Source organism: Aethalodelphis obliquidens, unplaced genomic scaffold (assembly GCF_003676395.1).
Source record: "Aethalodelphis obliquidens isolate GAN/ISIS:26980383/991018 unplaced genomic scaffold, ASM367639v1 scaffold2, whole genome shotgun sequence".
Taxonomy (NCBI): domain Eukaryota; kingdom Metazoa; phylum Chordata; class Mammalia; order Artiodactyla; family Delphinidae; genus Aethalodelphis; species Aethalodelphis obliquidens.
In genome coordinates this window covers 28,644,384-28,665,963 of record NW_020837946.1, presented here as the reverse complement: position 1 = coordinate 28,665,963, position 21,580 = coordinate 28,644,384, and the positions used below count along the sequence as shown (strand labels likewise).

General features: G+C 45.1%; 1 long non-coding RNA gene across 1 annotated transcript in view; it reads right to left on the bottom strand.

Annotated features, from left to right (window-relative positions):
* Positions 1 to 21,580, bottom strand: part of LOC113629046 (uncharacterized) — a 301,835-nt gene that overhangs the window by 61,228 nt on the left and 219,027 nt on the right. Inside the window, exon 9 of the long non-coding RNA XR_003436346.1 lies at positions 16,206 to 16,293. This is a non-coding gene — a long non-coding RNA (uncharacterized LOC113629046). The remainder of the gene's footprint in view (positions 1 to 16,205; positions 16,294 to 21,580) is intronic.

Here is a 21,580-nt window from a genome sequence, read left to right as displayed (position 1 = left end):
TCACTTTGACCAACAGAATGTGGGGTAAGTGATGATGTGCCAGTTCTAAGCCTCAGCGTGGAGAGGCACTGAGCACTTGCACACTCTCCTGAACTCTATGACTACATGAACAAGCTGGGATTGCTGAATGAAAGAGACGCACAGCCCAGTCCCACGGTCACCCTTGCTGACAGACAAACAACTGACAAACTTGTGAGAAAGTGAGGCCTTCCTAGACCAAGCGGCCCTCAGCCAACCTGCTGGCTGACCGCAGATACGTGAGTGAGCCAAACCAAGATCAGCCAAACTTGGCCCTAGTCAACAGAACTGCCCAGCTGACCTGTAGACTTGTGAGCAATAATAAATGCTTGTAGTTTTAAGTCACTAAGTTTTGGGGTGACTTGTTATACAGCAATAGTCAGCTGATGTACTTATTCATCTAAGGGAGAGGGCATGTGCATGACAGGGTGGTTCAACTCTACCCTTCATGCATTCACATACTCATTTATTCTACAGATATTGGTTAAACTCCTACAGAAATCAGGTACCATTCCAAGTTCTGGGGACACAATGTCCCTGCTCTCTTAGAGTCTGCATTCCAATGGGTGAAGACCAACTACAAATAAATAAATAAATGAGCAAATAAATATCAGCCAGTAGTAAGCAATATACAGACTATTTGAAAGAGTATATGATAAAGAGTAACTATGTGGTTACCTTAGGTTTATGGCCAGGGAAGTCTCATTGCAGAAACATTTAGATTGAGATCTGAACACCAGTATGGAGTGAGCCATGTGAAGATGGGGGGAACAGCACTCTAAGCAGAGGGAAGAGCAAGTGCAAAAGCCCTGAGGCTGGAATATGGGGTGTCTCGAGAACAGCGAGAAGACTGTGTATCTAGAGCACAATGGGAAAGGGAAGGGGGGTGGGTGGGGGCAAAGAACAGAGCACGTAGGGCTTTTAAGCCAGGAAAAAGAATTTGGATTTTATGCTAAATGCACGAAGCAAGCCATCATCGTTTTTTAAATCAAGAGAGAGCAACACAATTTGATTAATGTTTAAATGAATCCCTCTGGCTGATGGGCATAGAGTGGTTATTAAGGAGCAGAAGTGGAAGAAGGGAATCAGTTAAGAAGTTCCTGCAGTAATTTAGCCTGAGCCAGAGTTATAGTAATGGAGATTAAGAGAAGTATGTTTTAGGGGAAGAAGTGACAGGACTTGGGATGAATTGGATGTGGGAGATAAAGGAGAGAGAGGAATCAAGGGTAACGTCTAGATCTTTGTTCGGTAATTAAATGAGCTGAAATGCAAGAGGCTAGGGGAGGGCAGGCTTGAGGGTCAGGCAACTCGAGTCTGAGACGTCTACTAGGACAGGAGAGAGACCAAGCATGTGAGGGCCACGTGGGCCTGGAGTCCTGGGGAGGGGTCAGCACTGGAGAAGTAGGTTGAGGGTCAATAGCATGAAGATGATATAAGCCTTGGGTTGCATGAGTTCACCTGAGGACAGTGATTAGAAGAGACAGGAGCCCAGGACAGAGACCTGGGACAGGCCAACATTTACGGGTTGAGCAATTGAGAAGAAGCCAACAAAGGAAGATGAGAAGGAACAACCAGCAAAGGCAGGGGCAGATGAGAAGGTACATATAGTATCACCAAAACCAAGAGGGTAGTATGGGCAAGAAGAGATTGTGGTCAATAGTGTTGAATGCTCCTGACTGACACAGAGAGCAGACACCTTCCTGCAACCTTGAATGTGGCAAACATTCAAATACCTTTTTCCCCTTTCAGGACAATAACACATCCCAGAACATAAAATGGATTGTAAAATTATTTTCTGGGCTCTCTGTCTCTGCAGGCTTCTGCTACTGGATAACTGAGATTACTTAAAACCAATTACCCCCATTTTTCCTAATCGCTGTGCTCCTACATTCAGTTATTCCCGAAACTCTGCCACTCTCCATAGGCCTGGAAATATAATGGTCCAGCCGGTTAGTTCATATAGATTCTCTGGAAACTCTAAGCTTCATGCGAACAAAGTTGGCATCTGTCTTGTTCACACTATATCCCAGCCTAGTACTGTACCCATCCACAAATAAATTCAAACGTTGAGTACATGAAGGAATGTCAAATCCCATTTGGTCTCCTACCATCACTGCTGCTGCACTTGGCTTCTTCTGGTAACCATGCTGTCCCTACCATCTCCCCCTGTGGACAGATATAAGGCTTTTTTTTCAACATTCCCCAAAGAGGTTTCTAAAGTCTGGGATCCTATCTTGCTTTTCAGTCTTTATAGGGTAGGATGTTGCAGCTGAGGCCAGGTCCCCAGTACCATTGCTGACTTCTCTGATGTGGACTTCTCATTGGCTGGTGGGACTTTCCTGGTGGCCTGCCCATCCCCATAGCTGGGACAAGTCATACCCTTAACTATCAATATGTTTAAGGGTCTCATCTCCCCAGGACCTTGCCTTTAAGATTTGTTAACTGTTTTTTTGCTGTGTAATTTTTCAGCTGCTTTGTAGTCAGTTCACACACATGCAAGGTCTGTAGGGCTGGATGCTAAGATGAGTCTGTGTCAGCTTGACCCAAAATGTTGTCTAAAAGTCAAGGTTAAAATACCTGGCACTGATATCTGGGAACATCCACATGACCTCTTGACCCCTGAAAGTGCATTACTTTTTGCCTCCAACTCTGACCTGGATGCTTATGTGTGAATTAGTATCAAAGTTTACACTTCCAGTAGTTCGTTTGGACCCTCTCTCAAAGGAGGGCATTCAGTAAACATTCCAACCAAACCTAGAACAACTTACCTGCTAATTCCAGTGCAATTCTGGTTTCTGGGACGGTCAGGTGTTAGGAGGCAGAGCACTAAAAAGTTAACCTCCTGTGACCTGAGCAAAAGGTCATCCTTTTCACCTTTAAAATAATTTCACCTTTAATCATGAGGGGTTTTTTCAACGTTCAAAGGCTTTAGTAATTATTTGGGGCTTAACCCTGTAACTCTTCTACTACCACCTTCTACTGTAAGGAGCTCATATTTCTTTGGCCCGTGAGAGGAAATTACCAGAGAAGCAAAATCAGATTTTAGCTGAAGTCAAGACACATATTAAATCTGATGCTTCACAGCTGAATACAAGCCCCTCCACCTCCAACAGGCTTCTCCTGTTGGGCAGACACTTAATAAATGCTTTTGATGAAGGTCCTTCTGTCTTAAAAGGAAATTAGATTGTTCTGACACTATCTCCCCATCACTAAACTGTCGGTTATTATCCAGCAGCCTGTGATCCTCTGGGTGTTTGCAAATTGATTGTTTAATGGTTTGCATTCCTCTATGTCCACATTTCCAGGGTCAGCAGCCACATCTGCGATTCCCAGTGTAGGTGATGTGTTTGTCCTTGGCTGGTCTTTGGGCATTTCACTGAATACACACACACACACACACACACACACACACACACACACACACAAAGTTTTGTTTCAGAACAGTTCCCCAAGCTCTTCATTTATTCCCTTCTTTGTAGTTATTGAGTACTGAACATGTATGGACTAGCATTGGGCTAATTAATGGCTAGGGATACACTGGGATGCAAGACAGTGTAGATTCATGTCCTCATGGAGCTTAAAATCGAGTGATTGTAATTTCATATCATAGTTAAGACTGTGGATAAAATAAACAGGTACTACGATGGAGAATAAATGGGAAGGCCACTGAATAGGAAAAATTTAAGCTGAGATTTAAATAAAATGGGAAAGGGTAGCCTTAAAAAGTAGGTGGAAGGAAGTGATGAACGCAAAGGTCCCAGGGTGAGAGTATCATTTGGTCCAGGAACTAATGGAGGGCAAAGGGGAGTGAACTTTGGGAAGAGGGTGACAGGAGGGAGAGGGTCTGTGACAGCATCAGGAGCCTTACAGGTAGGGCAAACATACATCCCAGTTTGCCAAGAACAGTCCTGGTTTAGACCTTTGCCCCTGTGTTATTATTGATAAGGCCTCCTTTGCCTCTCCAAAGTGTCCTGGTTTGCACAATAAATTCTATGGTCACCCTACCTAAAGGCATGTCAAAGAGTTGGGACTTTATAATATGTAAGATATGAAATCATTGAAGGGTATTAAGCAGAAGTATAATACGACTGGATTTATGTTTCCAGATTGTTCCACCTTGAGTCTGAAGGGGGCCAGCTGTGGAAGTGAACTATACTAAGGCTATTTATTATAGGGGCCCAGGAAAGGCAGATGGTCAACAGAGCATCACATTTAGAAAATAGTTTATGTTAAGCAACATTCTATCATCTTCTCTCTTTTCAAGCCCCTGCTGTTGCCTCCAGTAGATTAGACACTGTGGTGCTCTGTGGAGACTCCCCACCCCTTTAGAACTGAGCCACTCAGTCCCCCAGCTGCCAAAAGTGGTAGCTGTAGGTGGTTCACAGCTGAATGCCTCCCCAGGGATTGCTGAAGGGAGCTGCCTTGCTCAAAGATGCACCCCTTCCCTGGGGCAGAACACATCTCTCTAATTGGTCAATATAGGGGTACAAAGGCCCCATCCCCTTGCGTCAATTTAGGATATCTCTGAAGGGCCATCCCAGCTCTAGGCCTCTGTTGCAGCTGCATCACAATTCAATTTCTTCTACACCCCATCCTGCTTCCTTCACACCTCCACAGGGGTTGTTTCCCAGACCACTCCCCCCCCGAAATCACCTGTATACAAATATGCGCTACAGAGCCTATTGCCTGGGTAACCTGACACACAATTCCAATGTTAGCACAACTTTCCATTAAAACGCGTCTTTGGCATTATCTATCCTGGCATCTCCACATCTAATCAAGAGATAGAGCTTCCCCTCTGCTTTTCTGTTGGGTATACAAAGGATCTTTTCCTATTGTCTTTTATGTCCTTTGTAAATTGAATCACATCGTTTGTTTTGACCTGGATAATTTTATCCATAAATGGTTGCATTGGTTCACGACACTGGTTCTCTGTAAGCTGGCACCCTTCCCGCTTTTCATTGCATTCCAAGTGGTCTTGTAAAATAATAGCTCGTCTTTAAACACCTTGAGTTTTGATTACCTACATTTAGTTTCTTATTTTGGTACGTGAATTATTTCCTTAGAGAATGTAAAGATGTCATAAATTCCCCCTTTATTTCTTTTATTCATGAGATTATTCCTAGCACTTCTATATAGTAATTTGAAATTTATTGAAATAAGTTACAATGGGACCCCATTCTTTATAGCTTGTTATCACCAAGAATGCAATATATCATGGATTAAATCGTGCTCTCCCAACACATAACTACAATAGCAAAAGATGGATGCTGGGTCATTAAGATATAACAGGAGAGAGAGTTGGTAATCTTTGTAAAGTAACCCATCAAGTCTTCACTCCCTTACAGGCGTAAGAGGGATAAATGTGCATGGAGGTGATAGGATGGGGACCCAGAAGCAGGAGAATGTTCACACACTTGTAGCACTGGGGCTGACCTATGCATCCTGGGGAAGTCTGCTGACTGATTTCCAGCCACCTAGCCACGTGAAGTCTCCCTGTTCTCACCTCTGCTCATAGTAAAGGGCACATGGGAGAGGGAAAGAGTCCTACATAGACTTGCACACTCTAATTCTCTCATTCAGTCATTCAACAAATATTTTTGAACACCTACTATGGTGCTATGCCTGGGTAGGACTGTACTAGGCAAAGAGCATCTTGGAAAACCATTTGTGTCCCCTCCACCACCACCAATCATGACTTACATTATTCCTTTTGGTATTGAATCTCAAAACAGGATAGTAAAAATATTCCACTGTTTTTTTCCCTTTTAAAAACGTTCCTTTCATTAAAATTTAAAACTTCTATTTTAAGTCATCTGCTCTGAGCATACCTTCTATTGTGGAAATCTTTACTCCTTCTATTAATTTTTCCGGCTATAGAAAGATTAGGCCAAAAAGGGTATCTTCCTTAGTTGACCCAGAACTAAACATTGTTCTTCATACTTTCAATAGCTTGCTTGCACCCTTATTTCTAAAATATTGGCTATATTACGTACATATCATCTCCAGTTTGTGTCACAGTAGAAAGTATGTGGAAACCAGTTAGAACTTCAGCTCTGTAATTCATGAGCTGTTGGATTGGTCTCCTTATTTAGTCTCTCAGAGCCTCAGTCTCCCCACCTGTCAAATGGGGACAATACCTAACTTAAAGGATTTTATGAGGATCAAAATGAACACTGGTGGTAAAGGCTTGAACCTCGCCTGACACATTCTAACTGCGGGTTCCTCTCACTTTTCACGCTCAGAAAGTCTTTGTTCGTTCACTTGACAGATACACACTGATGCTTAAATTGGGCAAGGCACTGCTTCAGGCCCTAAGGATACAAACTGAATAAGCAGGACAATGTACCTGGTGGTATGCAGTTTCTATTCTATGTAGACAGACAGTGAATAGATAAAAAGAGAGCAGGCAGTGATAAGTGCTAGGATTAAAATCAATCAGAAAAATATATGGGGCTTCCCTGGTGGCGCAGTGGTTGAGAGTCCGCCTGCCGATGCAGGGGACACGGGTTCGTGCCCCGGTCCGGGAAGATCTCACATGCTGCAGAGTGGCTGGGCCCGTGAGCCATGGCCACTGAGCCTGCGTGTCTGGAGCCTGTGCTCCACAATGGGAGAGGCCACAACAGTGGGAAGCCCGCGTACCGCAAAAAAAAAAAAAGAAAAATATAATAGGACGTAACTGGATATGGATAGGATCGATAGAAAATAATTATAATATATAAAAATATATAAACAATAATAATTTATTTTAAGTAGTCAGAGGGCCTCTCTGGGGAAGTAAAATCTGAGCTGAGACCTAAATGACAAGAAGGAGTTAAGCCAACTGAACATCTGAAAGAAGAGCTTTCTAGAAAGAGGGAATAGCTAGGAGAGCCCTAAAGCAGGAACGGAGTTAGAGGGCTTTATACAAGGAGCGGGAGCGTGGTGGGCAGACGCCCATCCATCGTAGGCCATTTGGTCAGAGTAAAGAGCTTTTTTTTTTTTTTTCAGTGCCACGTGGAGCTGTGGAGAATTTAAAGCAAAGGGGGGGGAGCAAGATCTGACTTAGCTGACTCTGAACACCAACAGGAAGGATAGTTGTGACAGAAAGAGTAGAGGGAGAGAGATCATTTAGAAGGCTATTACAGTAATCCAGGTGAGAAATGCTGATGGCCTGGACTGCCATGGGGGCCACAGGTTGGTGAGAACTAAACAGATGCTGGAGAGATCTTAGAGGAAGAGTCAACTTGGCAAGATAGGTGAAGGAGGTACAAACTACTAGGTATAAAATAAATAAGTGACAAGGATGTAATGTACAACACAGGGAATATAGCCAATATTTTATAACAACTTTATATGAAGTATAATCTATATAACTCACTATAAAAATAATCACTTGGTTGTACACCTGAAACTAATATTGTAAGTCAACTATACTTCAATAAAAAAAAAGAAGAGTCAACACCACTTGCAGCTGTATTGACAAAAGGTGGGAAATGAGGAAAAGCAAGTGATTTCAGGGAGGACTACAAGGATTTGACTTGAACCACAGAGGTGTCATTTCCTGAGAAAAAACAAAGGAAGGAGCATACTTCTGGGAGAAAATCAGGATTTCAGTTCTAGAGAGTAAAAGTTTGAGATGCCCATTAAACATCTAAGTGAATATGACAAGAAGACAACATATAATTAAATATATGAGCATGGATTTCAGGGGCGGGATCAGGGCTGAAGATACAGAGAGATAAATTTGAGAGACATCAGCCTAATAATGCTACTTAAAACCACAGAACTGGATGAGATTCCCAGAAGAGAGGGTGTAGATGGGGAAGAAAAGGGGTGAAAGTGCAAACAAGCAGAGGATTTTAAGGGGGAAAGGCCAGTATAGAAAAAACAAGAGAGTATAAAATTACAAAAGCCAAGAAAGTATTAAGCAATGAGGGTGTGATTCACAATTTTTATAGCCACTGGGCTTGCTTTACAGATACTCCATTAACAGCAAACGACATTAAGCCCAGTCACCACCCCGTCAACCCCAAGAGCCATTTCAGTGTTCACTTCTCAAATATCTCAGTGTTATGGGTTGAATTGTGTCAACACAGTAAGTTATGTTGCAGCCTTAACCCCCAGCATCTCAGAATGTGACCTAATTTCGATATAGGATCTTTACTGAGATAATAGAGTGAAAATGAGGCCATTAAGGTGGATCCTAATATGACCAGTGTCCTTACAAAAAGAGAGTACAGACACACACACACACACACACACACACAGGGAGGATGCCATGTGAAAATGAAGACAGAGATTGGGGTGATGGAGCAGAATCCAAGGAACACCAAAGATGGCCAGCAAAGCACCAGAAGCTAGGAGAGAGGCATGGACAGATTCTCCTTCACAGCCTTCAGAAGGAACCAACATCTTGACTTCAGACTTTTAGTCTCCAGAACTCTGGGACAATAAATTTCTGTTAAGCCACCCAGTTTGTGGTACTTTCGTTAGATGGCCCTAGCAAACTAATACTGTCATTATGCCAGAAGGGCAACCATAGGTCTGCAATACTTTCGTAGCTGAGGTCTCCTTTCCCCACATGCAAAGAACAAAATAGACTTTGGGACAGTGTTAGCTACTGTGGGACACATCCATGGCCTTTGTTCTCAGTGTTTGAAAATGAAACTTTGCTGCCAACACTTGTAAAAACTCTTGGAACAAAATCACCCACGGTGAGCACTGTCAGATAGTGGGTTGATGGTACAGGAATCCCACTTTTGCCAAGAAGTAAAGGAGAGAAGACTGCAATATTCAGGGAATAAATGAAATAATATGATGGAATGAAACAAAAACCAAGCATGTTTATTCAATATAAAGTAGTAAGGACAGCTTTCCATAAAGGAAAGCATGGCCCATCTGGCATTCAGACCCAGAAGTAACCCTAAGGGAGGGAAGGTGCAGGCAGCTCTCCTCCCCATTTGCCCAAATTAGAGATGGCTTGTTTTGACAATGTACACTCTTTGAAAAGCTCCTCTTTCACTCTGCCTATTTCTGTTCCCACAAGGCACACACTTGGTTTCTATTTTTATCCTAAATTTATAAAGTTCAAAAGAAAACGTGACTCGTTTTTACATTTAAAATTTGGAAAGTACCCTTAAGGTGTTACAGTTAAGCTGTTTTTGATCATAAGGAGCAGATATTCACAAATGTGTTCAACTCAGATGGAGTCTGGGGGGATGGTGACTACTGTCAGGACCCGCGTGAGGCAGTACGAGAGACCTTCAGTAGAAACCAAGAACTTTGATAGTAAAAATAGATCACACTTACATAGTGTTCCAGGCACCCTGATAAGTACTTTACATGTGTTAACTTATTTGTTTCTCACTATAGCCCTATCAGGTAGATACTGCACTTATACCCACTTTACAGATGAAGAAACTAAGGTACAAGGAGATTAAGTACCTTGCCCAAAGTTACAAAGCTAGTAAGTGATGAGCCAGGATTTGAACCAAGATGAGCTGGCTCCTTTGAGGACTAGTCTATGCTATCCCATGGGAACCTGAGTGGAACTGAAGTAGATTAGGGATTCTCCCTCTCGTCGTCCTTCTCTCCACCTTTCTTGTATTCTCCTTCTCCCGGTCCTGCTCTTCCTCACCCTTCTCTTTCCACTCTTCTCCCTCCACCTCTCTCTGTTTCAGCATTTCTGTTCCCCCTCCGTGTGTCTACTCCATTCTCTTTTGGCCCCTGACTATCGTACTTTTTCTGTATGCTCTGTGTCTCCTTTCTCTACCCAATAGATTCTACTTACTCCTAGTTTCTGCTTCCGTACACCTTCAGCCTGGACATGGCCCGTTGTGGCTATACCAACCTCCCATTGCTCACTCTATCACTGAGATTTCTTGAGTTCAGAATCTCAGTGGACAAAATCCAATTGGGTCACTCCGTTAGGCGCCCCCCGATCTCATCGCCTGCAACTATGTGTTGAGTCATAAGGAACTAATCATGGCGGCCACGTAGGGCCAGGCCCAGGGCAGCCACTGAGAATGATGCCTGCTAAGAAGACTGTCACCTTTGTTTTTGTCAGAAAAACCGCCTACTGATGAATTCTGTCACAGATAAGCCTGCCAGTCCAACCTCTACCCCGCCCTGGCCCGTGCCTGAGCACTGATGTCCCTGGTGTAATAATGCCCATGCGCTGTGTGTCTCTGTGTGACGGCAATAGCTGATTGCCAGGGAATAAATGAGAACCTTGTCTGGCTCCTCCAAGAGAAGACAAATGGGCTGGAGTTGCAAGGCATATGTGATCAAAGGGGGAACCCAGGCATCTGGAGGCAAGAGACAGTGAACCATATCATTTCATGCGGAAACTCAGCAGAGACCAGCCTCTTCAATAAACCAGAGTTCTCCGTCTGTGTTGGGGGTAAAAGCTGGAAACTAGAAGAGAGAAGCTGGCTGGGTAAAGAGACAAAAGGAACTCAGTCTAAGCCAGGGGTAATCCCCTATTTGAACTAGGAAGAGAATCCTGATTTCTCTGGGAGAAAAGAGAAGAGATGCTGAGCTACAAGGAGGCTGGGCTCACGGAACCAGACTAAGACATCTTAGAGTCATTAGAGCACGTGGAATCTCTCTATCAGGCTTGTGCAGTCACTGAACAATGAAATAGGCTCTGCAATATTTATCTGCACTTGCTCACCTGAATATATAAAGGAGTTTAAAAAGCAAGTCTGCTAGCAATTTTTTTTTTCTGACTCTATTCCAGAAAAGTACTTTAAATGATACGTTACTATGTTTCCACATATCTTTTAACAGCAGATTTGTTACAGTGCTGGACAAGTGTTAGTATCCTAGTGTTCCCAGCCTTTCAAGATCACTCAGCCTTCCTTCTAGAAATGTTGCTCTCTTCTTTGATACAGTAGATTGACTGAAAACAGGTTTTCCATATACTTAGAGAATAAAAATATATTTTGCATTAAAAATAGAATCACGGGCTTCCCTGGGGCGCAGTGGTTGAGAGTCCGCCTGCTGATGCAGGGAACGCAGTTTCGTGCCCCGGTCCGGGAAGATCCCACATGCCGCGGAGCGGCTGGGCCCGTGAGCCATGGCCGCTGAGCCTGCGCATCCGGAGCCTGTGCTCCGCAACGGGAGAGGACACAACAGTGAGAGGCCCGCGTACCGCAAAAAAAAAAAAAAAAAAGAATCACAACAGACACATAGACCGATATTTAAACAAAGGATACACCAAATCTCATATGCTGACACTAATCCATTTTTCAATATTTTCAGAAATACCTAACAAACAATCCTACCACTAAATCGGAATTTGTGGAACTAGCATAATACGTTGATGACTAACCTTGTCAACTTATTTTTTAAATAACCTTCATCGTGTATGTCATGTTAGTAAAGGGTTCCCCTCTCCCATGCGTGAAGTTCCAGAATGAAAGTGGGTTGTTGCCATGGCAACAGAATACAAGGCAGAGAACTTCAGAGAAGGGGGAGGTCTCTATACCCAAGGCCACAGCTACAAGAAAACCCTGGGCCCCAGAGTGGTGGCAGCAAAGAGAAGCAACTTGCTATGACTTCACACAGCCCGATGGCCCGCGGTTGACACAGAGTTCCCCCAACTGCTAATTATTTGCATAACTCTGGATCTTTCATTCAGGAAAATAAAGACTTTACAAGTATGCATTGATATACTTATCAAACAGTTTTTCTCTTTGAACAGCCTAGTATTAGAAACTTTCTCCAAACACCTAGCATAGTGCCTTACACATAGGAGCTACTTAAGAAGTGTGTGCTTAGCTATGTACTGGATCCCTTCTTGAAGCAGGTATTGCTTAGGACACAGATATGAAAAAGACAAGTTCCTTCTCCTCAGAGAGCTCACTGTTCAGGGCGTAGACAAGCATATATCAAGATCCATATAACATTACATGTCAGCTTAATGCTATAGCCTTGCCCAGATTCTCAGAGGGGGAGAATCCAGAAGACAGGCACACCCCAGAGGAGAAAGAGGGGAAGGGGGGAAAGGGGGACAGGGTGTGTGCCACACGATCTGACTTCTGAAGGGTGAATAAGGAGTTATGGGCGCTCCTTGTCTGTCTGTCTGTTTTTGTCTGCTTGCTTTGAGATAGTCCTGGCAGAGAGGGCAGCAAGGGTAAAAGTTCAAAGGTAAATAGCAGCACTGTCCATGGCGGGAAAGGACATGCAGTTTGCTTTTGCTGAACAAGAATCTGTAAGGCAGGGAATGATGGGAGCTGAAGCTGGAGAATCAGGCGGCTACGGTGTGAACACAGCATGGAAGTCCCTCCCCGGGAGGACCTGGACTGTATCTACTGGGCAGTGGAGGCTCCAAGAAGCCAAAGCCTTCTTTCCGGAATTACTCTCAGCAGCAGTATAGAGAATTGCTTAACAGATAACAACTAGAGTCAAGAGGACCACTTCCAAGGCTGCTCCAGACATCCAGGCAAGAAACAATAAGATCCTGAATCAAAATGGGGTGTTAGGGATGGAAAGGGTGAGGACAGATTCTACAAACATTTAGTAACCAAAATCACATAGCTCCTCAGCATGATTCGCCTCCCCAAATCCCTGAGACTCAAATCTTCATTCTCCTCTCTATACCAATTTTAACACTAAGAAAAACCTGGGCAAGGAAGGATAAGATTGTCAGCAACTGAAGCTCCTTCAATAGTACATACCATCACTGAACCACTTAAAATGATCGTAGTCGCTTTAAAACGTACTGGTTGGGGCTTCCCTGGTGGCGCAGTGGTTGAGAGTCCGCCTGCCGATGTAGGGAACGCGGGTTCGTGCCCCGGTCTGGGAAGATCCCACATGCCGCGGAGCGGCTGGGCCCGTGAGCCATGGCCGCTGAGCCTGCGTGTCCGGAGCCTGTGCTCCGCGACGGGAGAGGCCACAACAGTGAGAGGCCCGCGTACCGCAAAAAAAAACAACAACAAAAAAAAAACCCTATTGGCTGAGTTGATAAACAGGCAAAATTATTTCTTTCTTGGATTTATTCCAGTACACTGTTTCCCATCATTATTGGTCATGGGGTTCAGAAAAAGAAGGGAGATTTTTAGAAAGATTCTGAACAATATATCATTGCCAACTCAGAGTGGCAGGCAAAACAAAACTGATAATGCTTCGTACTGAGATAGGATCGTTCCTCTGAGGCTCTCCTGGTTTCACAGTGAATATTAATTTTTAGAGCATTCCTATAAAGTAGACAAGTGGCAAAAGGGGTTGGCTTCATTTCAGTGGGGGGAGAAAAAAAAGACACTAGTGCCTGGAGAGATGAACTGACTTATCAGAGGTAAGGCTGGTTGGAGACAAGCCTGAGGGCAGACTTTGGGCTTCTTGGTTTCTTCCCCTGCTTTAATCATCTAGACCCATCCTTAATTAGGTTATAGAATTTAACACAGATCTGTCCAGATCTCATCTGAAAAGAGGAAGCGAAGACCTGGGTAATTTTCCAGATAATTTCTTTAAAAGAAAAAAGCAAACCCTCTTTCCCCCAAATTATTTATAATTGATGCAATACAGGAAGTCTCGCTGCTTTTTAATGAGTTCCCAAACGCAAATTCTGCCATTTAATTTTTTGGAAAACTGCATTTGCCTAAAATATCTCCGTAATTCTAGTGGAAAGGGAGGTTTTGCCTCAGTTATGAAAATGACCTCGATTTACTTCTTGGTGTAGCTATGGGAGAGGTGGGCCCTGCATGGTATGTATGCCATAGGGTCCAAGCCCTTCAGCTGTGGCCAGGGGTACATGGATCCCCTTCGGTGCTGAAATGGGGATGGAGGGAAAACCCCACGCTCCCATTCAACACTATGATTCTTTCTGTTTTCCATGAGAAAAATGTGGGTGTTCCTCATTTACTTAGACTGCAATAGACACCACCTGCTTTGTTTCATTTGTATGCAGGTGAAAATACAGGACTTAGACTAAGAATTGGAATAAATGATTTAGTTCTTACTAAAGAACTTTAGTTCTTACAATTCTTACTAAATTGGACTCAATTTATTTTTTAATATATTTATCTGATGGGTAAATTGAGCTAGCAGTGATAAAGCATGGAAATGACTGCATTCCCTGTTTTTTTTTGTTTTTGTGGTTTTTTTTGCCAAAGCACATGTCCCATTTCTTTGTCTGACTCTAGTCCCTGTTATCTGCCACGCTGCTTTTGTCTTTCCCTCATTCAGCCACTCTTCCCTTACTCCTGTCTTCTAGTATCTCTCGGGAAGAGTCACATGCCCCTGGATGCTTTACTTCAGTGAAAACCTTTGATTACGGTGTGGTTCATGGGCAACAGTTCAGGTGAAAAGAAGGAGTCCTATCCTGCAAGCTATTCTGGGGGCAGGCCATGAATCTACAGGGGGATCCCAACAGTTCGTCTTTTTACTGGGGCTCGTAGACAAAAGCTTCAGACCTTAAGGATGAGCAGTGGGCTGTCCTGCTGCTTCCAGCAGTCAGAGAGCCAAGAACAAAAGATGCTCACCAGGCCACCTCGGTACCCAGCTGGAGCCGCTGGGTGTCTGACACACGCTTCTCCCCTGAGCATACACTCACCGCCCCCCTGCCCAGCTCCCTGCACCCACACCCAGCATGGAGTTCTCTCTTCTGCGTTACACATCGTCCAAAAGGAGGGCCCCTCTCTGAGACTGTATCACTTCATTTTACACCCTAAACAATTAGACAAGATTTCCCAAAATGTAAGAGCAGTCAGCAGACTCTATCCAAAGGATCGGCTCTGAGAGGAGAGAAAAGGAGGGAGCGGGCAGAGGAGTCGGGGACGAAGGCAGAGGCTCCAGAGTCTTTGTTTCTCTCCCATCTGGCTGGAAGCCAGAGGCAAAGATCGAAGAGACCTATCCTTTGTCCACTGATCTGACAGTCATCCCAGTTCCCAGTCCGCAAAATCAAAGTGAAACGCAGTCACACATTCATGTCCATAGCTCACAAGGTTACTGAGAAACCTAAGTCTTCCTGTGCCTGGTGGAAGCAGCATTTCTATGCAGCATTTCTGTTTTCAAGGTCACAATAAAATTAGGAATTCCACTTTCTCACTGTTAGCCTGTCATTGTTAGCACTCTCCTAGTCCTCCAAGGGACCAAAAGCTTGTGCTCTGTGGCTTTAAGGGAAGAGAGAATCCTTCTCAGGCTCTCTCTATCAAGTCTGGTTAGGTTTTAGCATGTAATGTTCCAGGCCATAAATAATTCAAAAGGCATGAAGAAGATTTTCTTCATTCTACATCTATCCCTGCACACAACACCCTCCCCCTTTCCTTTCTGGCTTATAACAAATGCTAATTTAATCAACTGGCAGTAAATTGTACTGGTTGCTGACTCATGCCAGACACATCCCCTATGGACTTCACGGAGGTTTGCCATCTCATTTGGAAATGAACAATAAAGAGGTGCAGTCCTGAGCTGCCCACCTTTCTTCTTTTGTCCTCCTTTGTTTCCTCCTATCCCTCCCCCCTCCCCCAAAGAGGATTCTTCACAGTGTATCCGTGATGTACATACAGGGAATTCACATCTCAGCCACGCTGCCTGCAAGGGTCTGCGCTCCCTGCAAGTTGCACAGCCACCTGACCCTGATGACGGGGATGGGGATGTCCCCAGTGCTCCTGAAGGCTGTTCTCTAGATAAAGCATGTGGCAGGGGAAGGGAAGGCGGTGGGGGGGGGGGGGGGGCTGAGAAGAAGGGGGGGAAGGGGAGTGAGGCAGAGCCAGCCCTCGTTATCCAAGCTGTGAAAGCATGTGTGTCAGAGAGGCTCCTTGATAAAACCATGCACGGGGATGGAAGCTGATTAAAGAGATGGAGAAACAGCTCCCATCAGTGGGCCCTTTTTACCTCTCCAAGCCAGCAGAGTGGGGAATCCTTCCCCTGCGGACAGCTGTAATGGAGGGTGGAGGGGAGGAATTTCCCTGGAGACAAGCCAGGAGCAGCAGGTAAAGGGGCTGGGGCTGGAGAGGATGGGACAGAAAGAGATGCTTCTAAAAAAAAGGACCAAGAGATGGGAAAATATTTATGGGAAGCCTAGGGTCTATTTCCTTTTCCTTTTGCTCTTTTATTTTAGCTATAAATGTTTATAAAAGCTTATAAAGAAGCATTCTCCGTCTCTACCCCAGAGGGATTCCTTTAAAACCCTCCCCATCATGATTATCCAAGTATGTGCTGCGCACCAATATATAAGGAGGAAATGGAAGCTCACTTACCCTCTTGTCTTCAGATGCCTCGTAAAGCGCTTACAGTGTTCCAAGCACCAGCATGCACTATTTTGTCTGCTTTCTCCTCCTGACCACCCTGAAAAGTACACAGCTGGTAGCATTAGGTCCCTTCTACAGACAGGCAAGTCTCCATGCAAGGGCTGATAGGTGGAACAGTCCTAGCTGACACTATTTCCACTAGACAGCCTGCTACCTGGGGGTTTGCACACAGTAGGTCTTACTGCTTAGATGTTAGGCTTATCGTTTACTAAGCAAATGGGATAACAGCACAGCATCAGAACTTCTGGAAGGGTCTGCTCCCCTGGTCATCAAACCCCACCCCCAGTGTTGACCATTTGTGCTTTTGGTCTTGAACTACAGAAGAGCTGTTTTTTGTTTAATTAGTACCCATCCACCTCACTGGCTCCTAAAGTCCTCCTGGCCAGGTGTGTGGAGTTTTTGTGTCCCTCACAAGGTGAAGAAGCAGGCCTGAGTCACAGAGAGCAAATGCAAATTTTCTGGCTGGTGGCAAGCACACCTGAAGGCTTTTCAAGTGCGGAACCCTGCCAGGGTCACCCTGATTTTCAAATCGCCCCACTGAGGTTGATTTCTCCTTCCTCCAGTTTGGTCCTTCCTCCAGTTTGGCAGCTCCACTCCTTCGGGCTCTGTTTTGGATGTACGTGCATGTGTGTGCACGTACACACATATATGTCTTAGACTGACTGCATTGTTTCATGCCCCTCTTTGAGGGTTTTTTTCTAAAAGGCTTCCTGCTGCCAAATAGGACATACACAATGGCAAAAGCACTTTTGCCTTAGAATGAACAATCAACTTCCTGTAGGAAACTCAGAAAGGGGAGCAAACAGGGGGCCCTCTTCTCCCCCAGCACTGTCTGTCCCGGCACAATATTCCACCCTTCTCTCTTCTAATTCACGGCTCTACGACTTTGGGGTCACTGGGGAGCCAGGAAAGGATCAACCTGCACTGGGGGAGGCTTCTGCGCCCAGCACACGGCACGCTGAAGCACACACTTCACTGGCTAAGAATGGAAGGCGTGGTTCACTTTGTCCTTATTTGACCAGAAAGCTCCACATGGAATCCTCCTCAGTGCCTCCCTGTGACTCCCTGGGGGGGTCGTAAATAAGCGCGAGGCCTGGTATGGCTTCTTGGCTAAACGTTTGCACAGTAACTCAAATGAGGCAGCAGACATGAGTCAGAAGGGAGAAATAAGCTCAAGAAGGGGGGCGTGGGGAGCTTCAGCTTCTCCAGCCGACAAGATGGTACTTTACCCATTTACCCAGAGACGCTCGCCAAGTCTCCAGGGACAGACTGCAAGTCCTCCCCCACCCCCACATTGCACCACCTGCTAGAGCCATTTGCAAAGCAGCTGGTAAGAGCAGCTAAGTGAGCGAGCCACACGTCCATACTGCATGCGCGAGGCCAGCCAGGCCCTTGCGCGTCGCTGAGAGGGGCAATAAAAAGATATTAAATATTTTATCTATTTTGAACACTCACAATTCAAGCCAGGGCTATATACAAAGTGAGGACATAAAGTTCGGGGATAACACTGGTTCTGCGAGATTAGGTGCAGTGAAAATATGAAAAGATAATAGTTATTTAATTCCAGTGGTCATGGTTATGTGTGCAGTGATCGGTGGATCCCCAGATTCATCCTTGCCTCCCAGAGACAGGGCACAGGTTATTAAACCTCCCTGGTATGCTTCATTTTCTCTACTGGGGATGAGGAAAGGGAGGGCTTCTTCCAGCTGCTACGTGCCACCCTCTAAGGGTCTGAAATAAAAGTGTATACTGAATGGATGAACGGATTACTTCTTTTATTCATTCATAATAAAACTCAGGGCTGCCTCGAAGCTGTGCTTTTCCATTTTAAGTCTGTTTCTCTCTCTCCCTCTGCTCTTTCTTGACAGTTGTATCAGCCTGCTCGTGTGGCCATAACGAAGTACCGAACACTGGGAAGCCTAAACAGAAACTTATTTTCTCACAGTTCTGGAGGCCGAAAGTCCTAGATGAAGGTGTTCACGTGGTCTTTCCTCAGTGTGTGTCTGTGTCCTAATCTCCTCTTTCTATACAGACACCAGTCACAGTGGATTAGGGCTCACCCATATGACCCTTATTTACTCTTATCATTGTACATTATTTACTCTTTTAAAGGCCCTATTTCCAAACGCTGTAACATGCCGAGGTCCTGAGGGTTAGAGCTTCAACATGTGAATTTGGGGAGGACACCATTCAGCCCATAAAAACAATTAGGATTTTTTTGTGTCGCAGGACCAAATATGTGAGTCTCTGCGTGCATAAACGTTTCGGTAAACACATGTCCTGCCTTTGACACAGGAAGACTCAGGCTCTGCCCCTGCTGTGTCCACTTCCCCGCAGGCACCACCACTCCTTCCAGCCCACCCACCCACCCAGGTGAAGACAAAATAATTCCACAGCCTCTCTGTAATAACAGAAAGGAAGGGGTTCTTTTTTTTTTTTTTTTTTTAAGTGTTTTCAGCCATTCTCTAACGTGGCTTAATTTGGCTGTGTTGCATCTTCGTTTCTGTGCGAGGGCTTTCTCCAGCTGTGGCAAGCAGGGGCCACTCTTCATCGCGGTGCGTGGGCCTCTCACTATCGTGGCCTCTCTTGTTGCGGAGCACAGGCTCCAGACGCGCAGGCTCAGTAATTGTGGCTCACGGGCCCAGTTGCTCCGCGGCATGTGGGATCTTCCCGGACCAGGGCTCGAACCCGTGTCCCCTGCATTAGCAGGCAGATTCTCAACCACTGCGCCACCAGGGAAGCCCAGGAAGGGGTTCTTTATGTATTAATCTTTTAGTCAATTGTTCCACTGCAGAAGGAGGAAGGACAGCAAGAATAATTACGGTGGGATGCGGGGGGGGGAGGGGGCCTATCAGTGCTTTGCCTTTTATTTCTCCACTCCTGCCAAGGGACTCCCTCATTTTGGTCCCTTTGAGTGAAGGCAGCTTCTGCCTGGCTGCCTCTTTATCAACAATAAAAACAAGCAATCTATTTTGGTCACAGAATGAGGTTCCGTTTGTTTTGAACATAAACTGGGATTCAGCATTTGACCAACCTAAGTTACAGGAAAACTCCAAGTGGCAGGTTTATACCTGACTCTCTCCATTTTGTGTTTTTCCTCCACCAGGGTACCTCCAATTCCCATCAAGTGGCCGTGTCACATTACCGAGCCAAAAGTCACTGAAGGAGCCTCATTTCCTACTGTCCAAGGCCGAAGTCTGTACCATTTGAAATCTATCCCTGCTAGGGAAGCCCCAAACATGCACCCAGCCCATTTCAAGACAAGGATGCTGAGACCTTTCAAACAGTGAATTTTGGCCTCATTAACTACAGAATAGTTAAATGGATGAGAGTCAACAAAGGACACTCCTGTGAAATTTTTTAATGCTTCAAAAACTGCCATTTAAAGTTGTTTGGGCCTTAAACCCATGTTTTGTGTGTGTGTTTTGTTTTTTGAGATCCTCCTCTGAGCCTGCATGCTGGAGACATGACAAATTTGGTATTTCAATCCATACGCCCATTTGAGTTCTAGGAATGCACACTGGTTAGGTTTTAAAGTCATCTTGTAGTAAATTAAGTCAGAGCTAGATATTGATGCCGATATGTACTCAAACAGACAAGGAAAATTAATTGTAAGAAAGGGGGAGGAAAATGTCTCCCATTTATCTTCTTCCTATCTCATAATTTGAACCTATATTTCTAGAGATTTAAAAATATGGTAAGAAGAAAGTCTTAAGTGACCAAGATTCCAAGCCCAAGAGTCTAACCCCAGTGAATTAATACTGTTTGTTTATCCACTGCGTACAGGGCACAGAGCTGTGTACTGAGCGATAGTTAGATATGTACACCACTGTCTTCCACGATCATGGAATCAGAGTAAGGAGACAATGAAATATAAAACCAAAATTCACAATGGAAAGCAGGAAAAATGGTCAGTTCCAACTAAGTGTGACAGATACTCAGTGCTATTAGGGTTTGGAAGCAAGAATGATCACCCCATGAAGGGGTCTCAGAGGAGGTGATATTTGAACCCAGGTTAGCAGCCTGGACCTGCTCCTGCTTTTAGTGAGTATGGGCTCACTGAAGGCTTTCGAGCAGGAGAATGAAATATGACAAAATTGGTATTGGAGGAGAGTACCCTGGCACAGGGCATGTGATGCGCTGGAACAGGTAAGAAGCAAGGCTGGACGACCAGCTTGCAAACTGTAGCGGTGGCCCAGACACCAGGAGACTCACACCTGAGCTGAGGGTTGGCAGTGGGGAGAAGAGGAAGAGATTGATGTCTGTGAAGAAGAAGTAGAGCCTCGAGTCCTACTGACTATGAGAGACAGGGTACAGGGTCCTGACCCCTGACCAGCTCACCAAGGAAGACAACTGTCCAGAGAGAAGGTCTAGGTCCTGGCCAGGCAGCTCTCCCAGACTCCCTCCCTTTTCCCATCCGCTAGAAACAGCAAAACCATCCACCTCACCAGGCTCTCCAGTGGGAGTCTTAGGTCATCCCAAGAATGTAGCCTTGTCCTCTGAACAGACAGGAAGAATGTTCAGGGCACAGGGATTAATTACGTAAGGTCTGTTGTCAAACAAGAAGTCCCAGAGCTCCCTCTGGCTTCAACCCCAAACCCAGTCCTCCATCCGAATTGTCCTGAAATGAACATAGTCTGGCTATGACCTTAGACGATTCAGACGTCAGATCACATACCTCTGTCCTTTTTTTGATTTTGTAGTGACTTTTTGTTGGCTCTGTAAGCATCTAGTGTCTTCTTTCCCTGTCTCCAACAGCCCTTATTTCTATGTGAGTCTCACACATGATCCCGGGGGTCACAGGGTCTGGATTCAGCTCGTCAGGGCCCTCCATCCACCTGTCCTTGTCGGAATACTTAAGCTCCTGGTTCGAATGTCCCCTGAAGTCAGACACCTCTAAACTAAAATTTCCTTTATATGAAATAACTTTATTGTTTGAGCTCTGTATTCTGCTCCTTGCTCTTAAAACGTCCCTGACACAGGCTCCTTGTTGAATGGTGTCATTGCAGAAAGGGCTCTGGGAAGGAAGGGCTCCGTCCCTCTTGACTGAATTGGCCACGTGACCTTTTTCAATGTCCTTCATCTCTCTGGGTTTCAGTTTCTTCATCAGTAGCATGAGGGGGTTGTACAAGCTACTCTCTAACAATTCTTCTGGCTTTGACGTTCAGATTCTACAGCCCCCAGTGTGTTGCTGAAGCCCTAGCAAACTCGGCTGTTCACCTCCTGATCTGTCCTCCCAGACAGTCTTGCCACTGCCTCTGTTTGACCCCACACTGTGGTCTATGAGCACCAGGCAGACTGCCTCTTCCAGAGAGGCTAAGGGG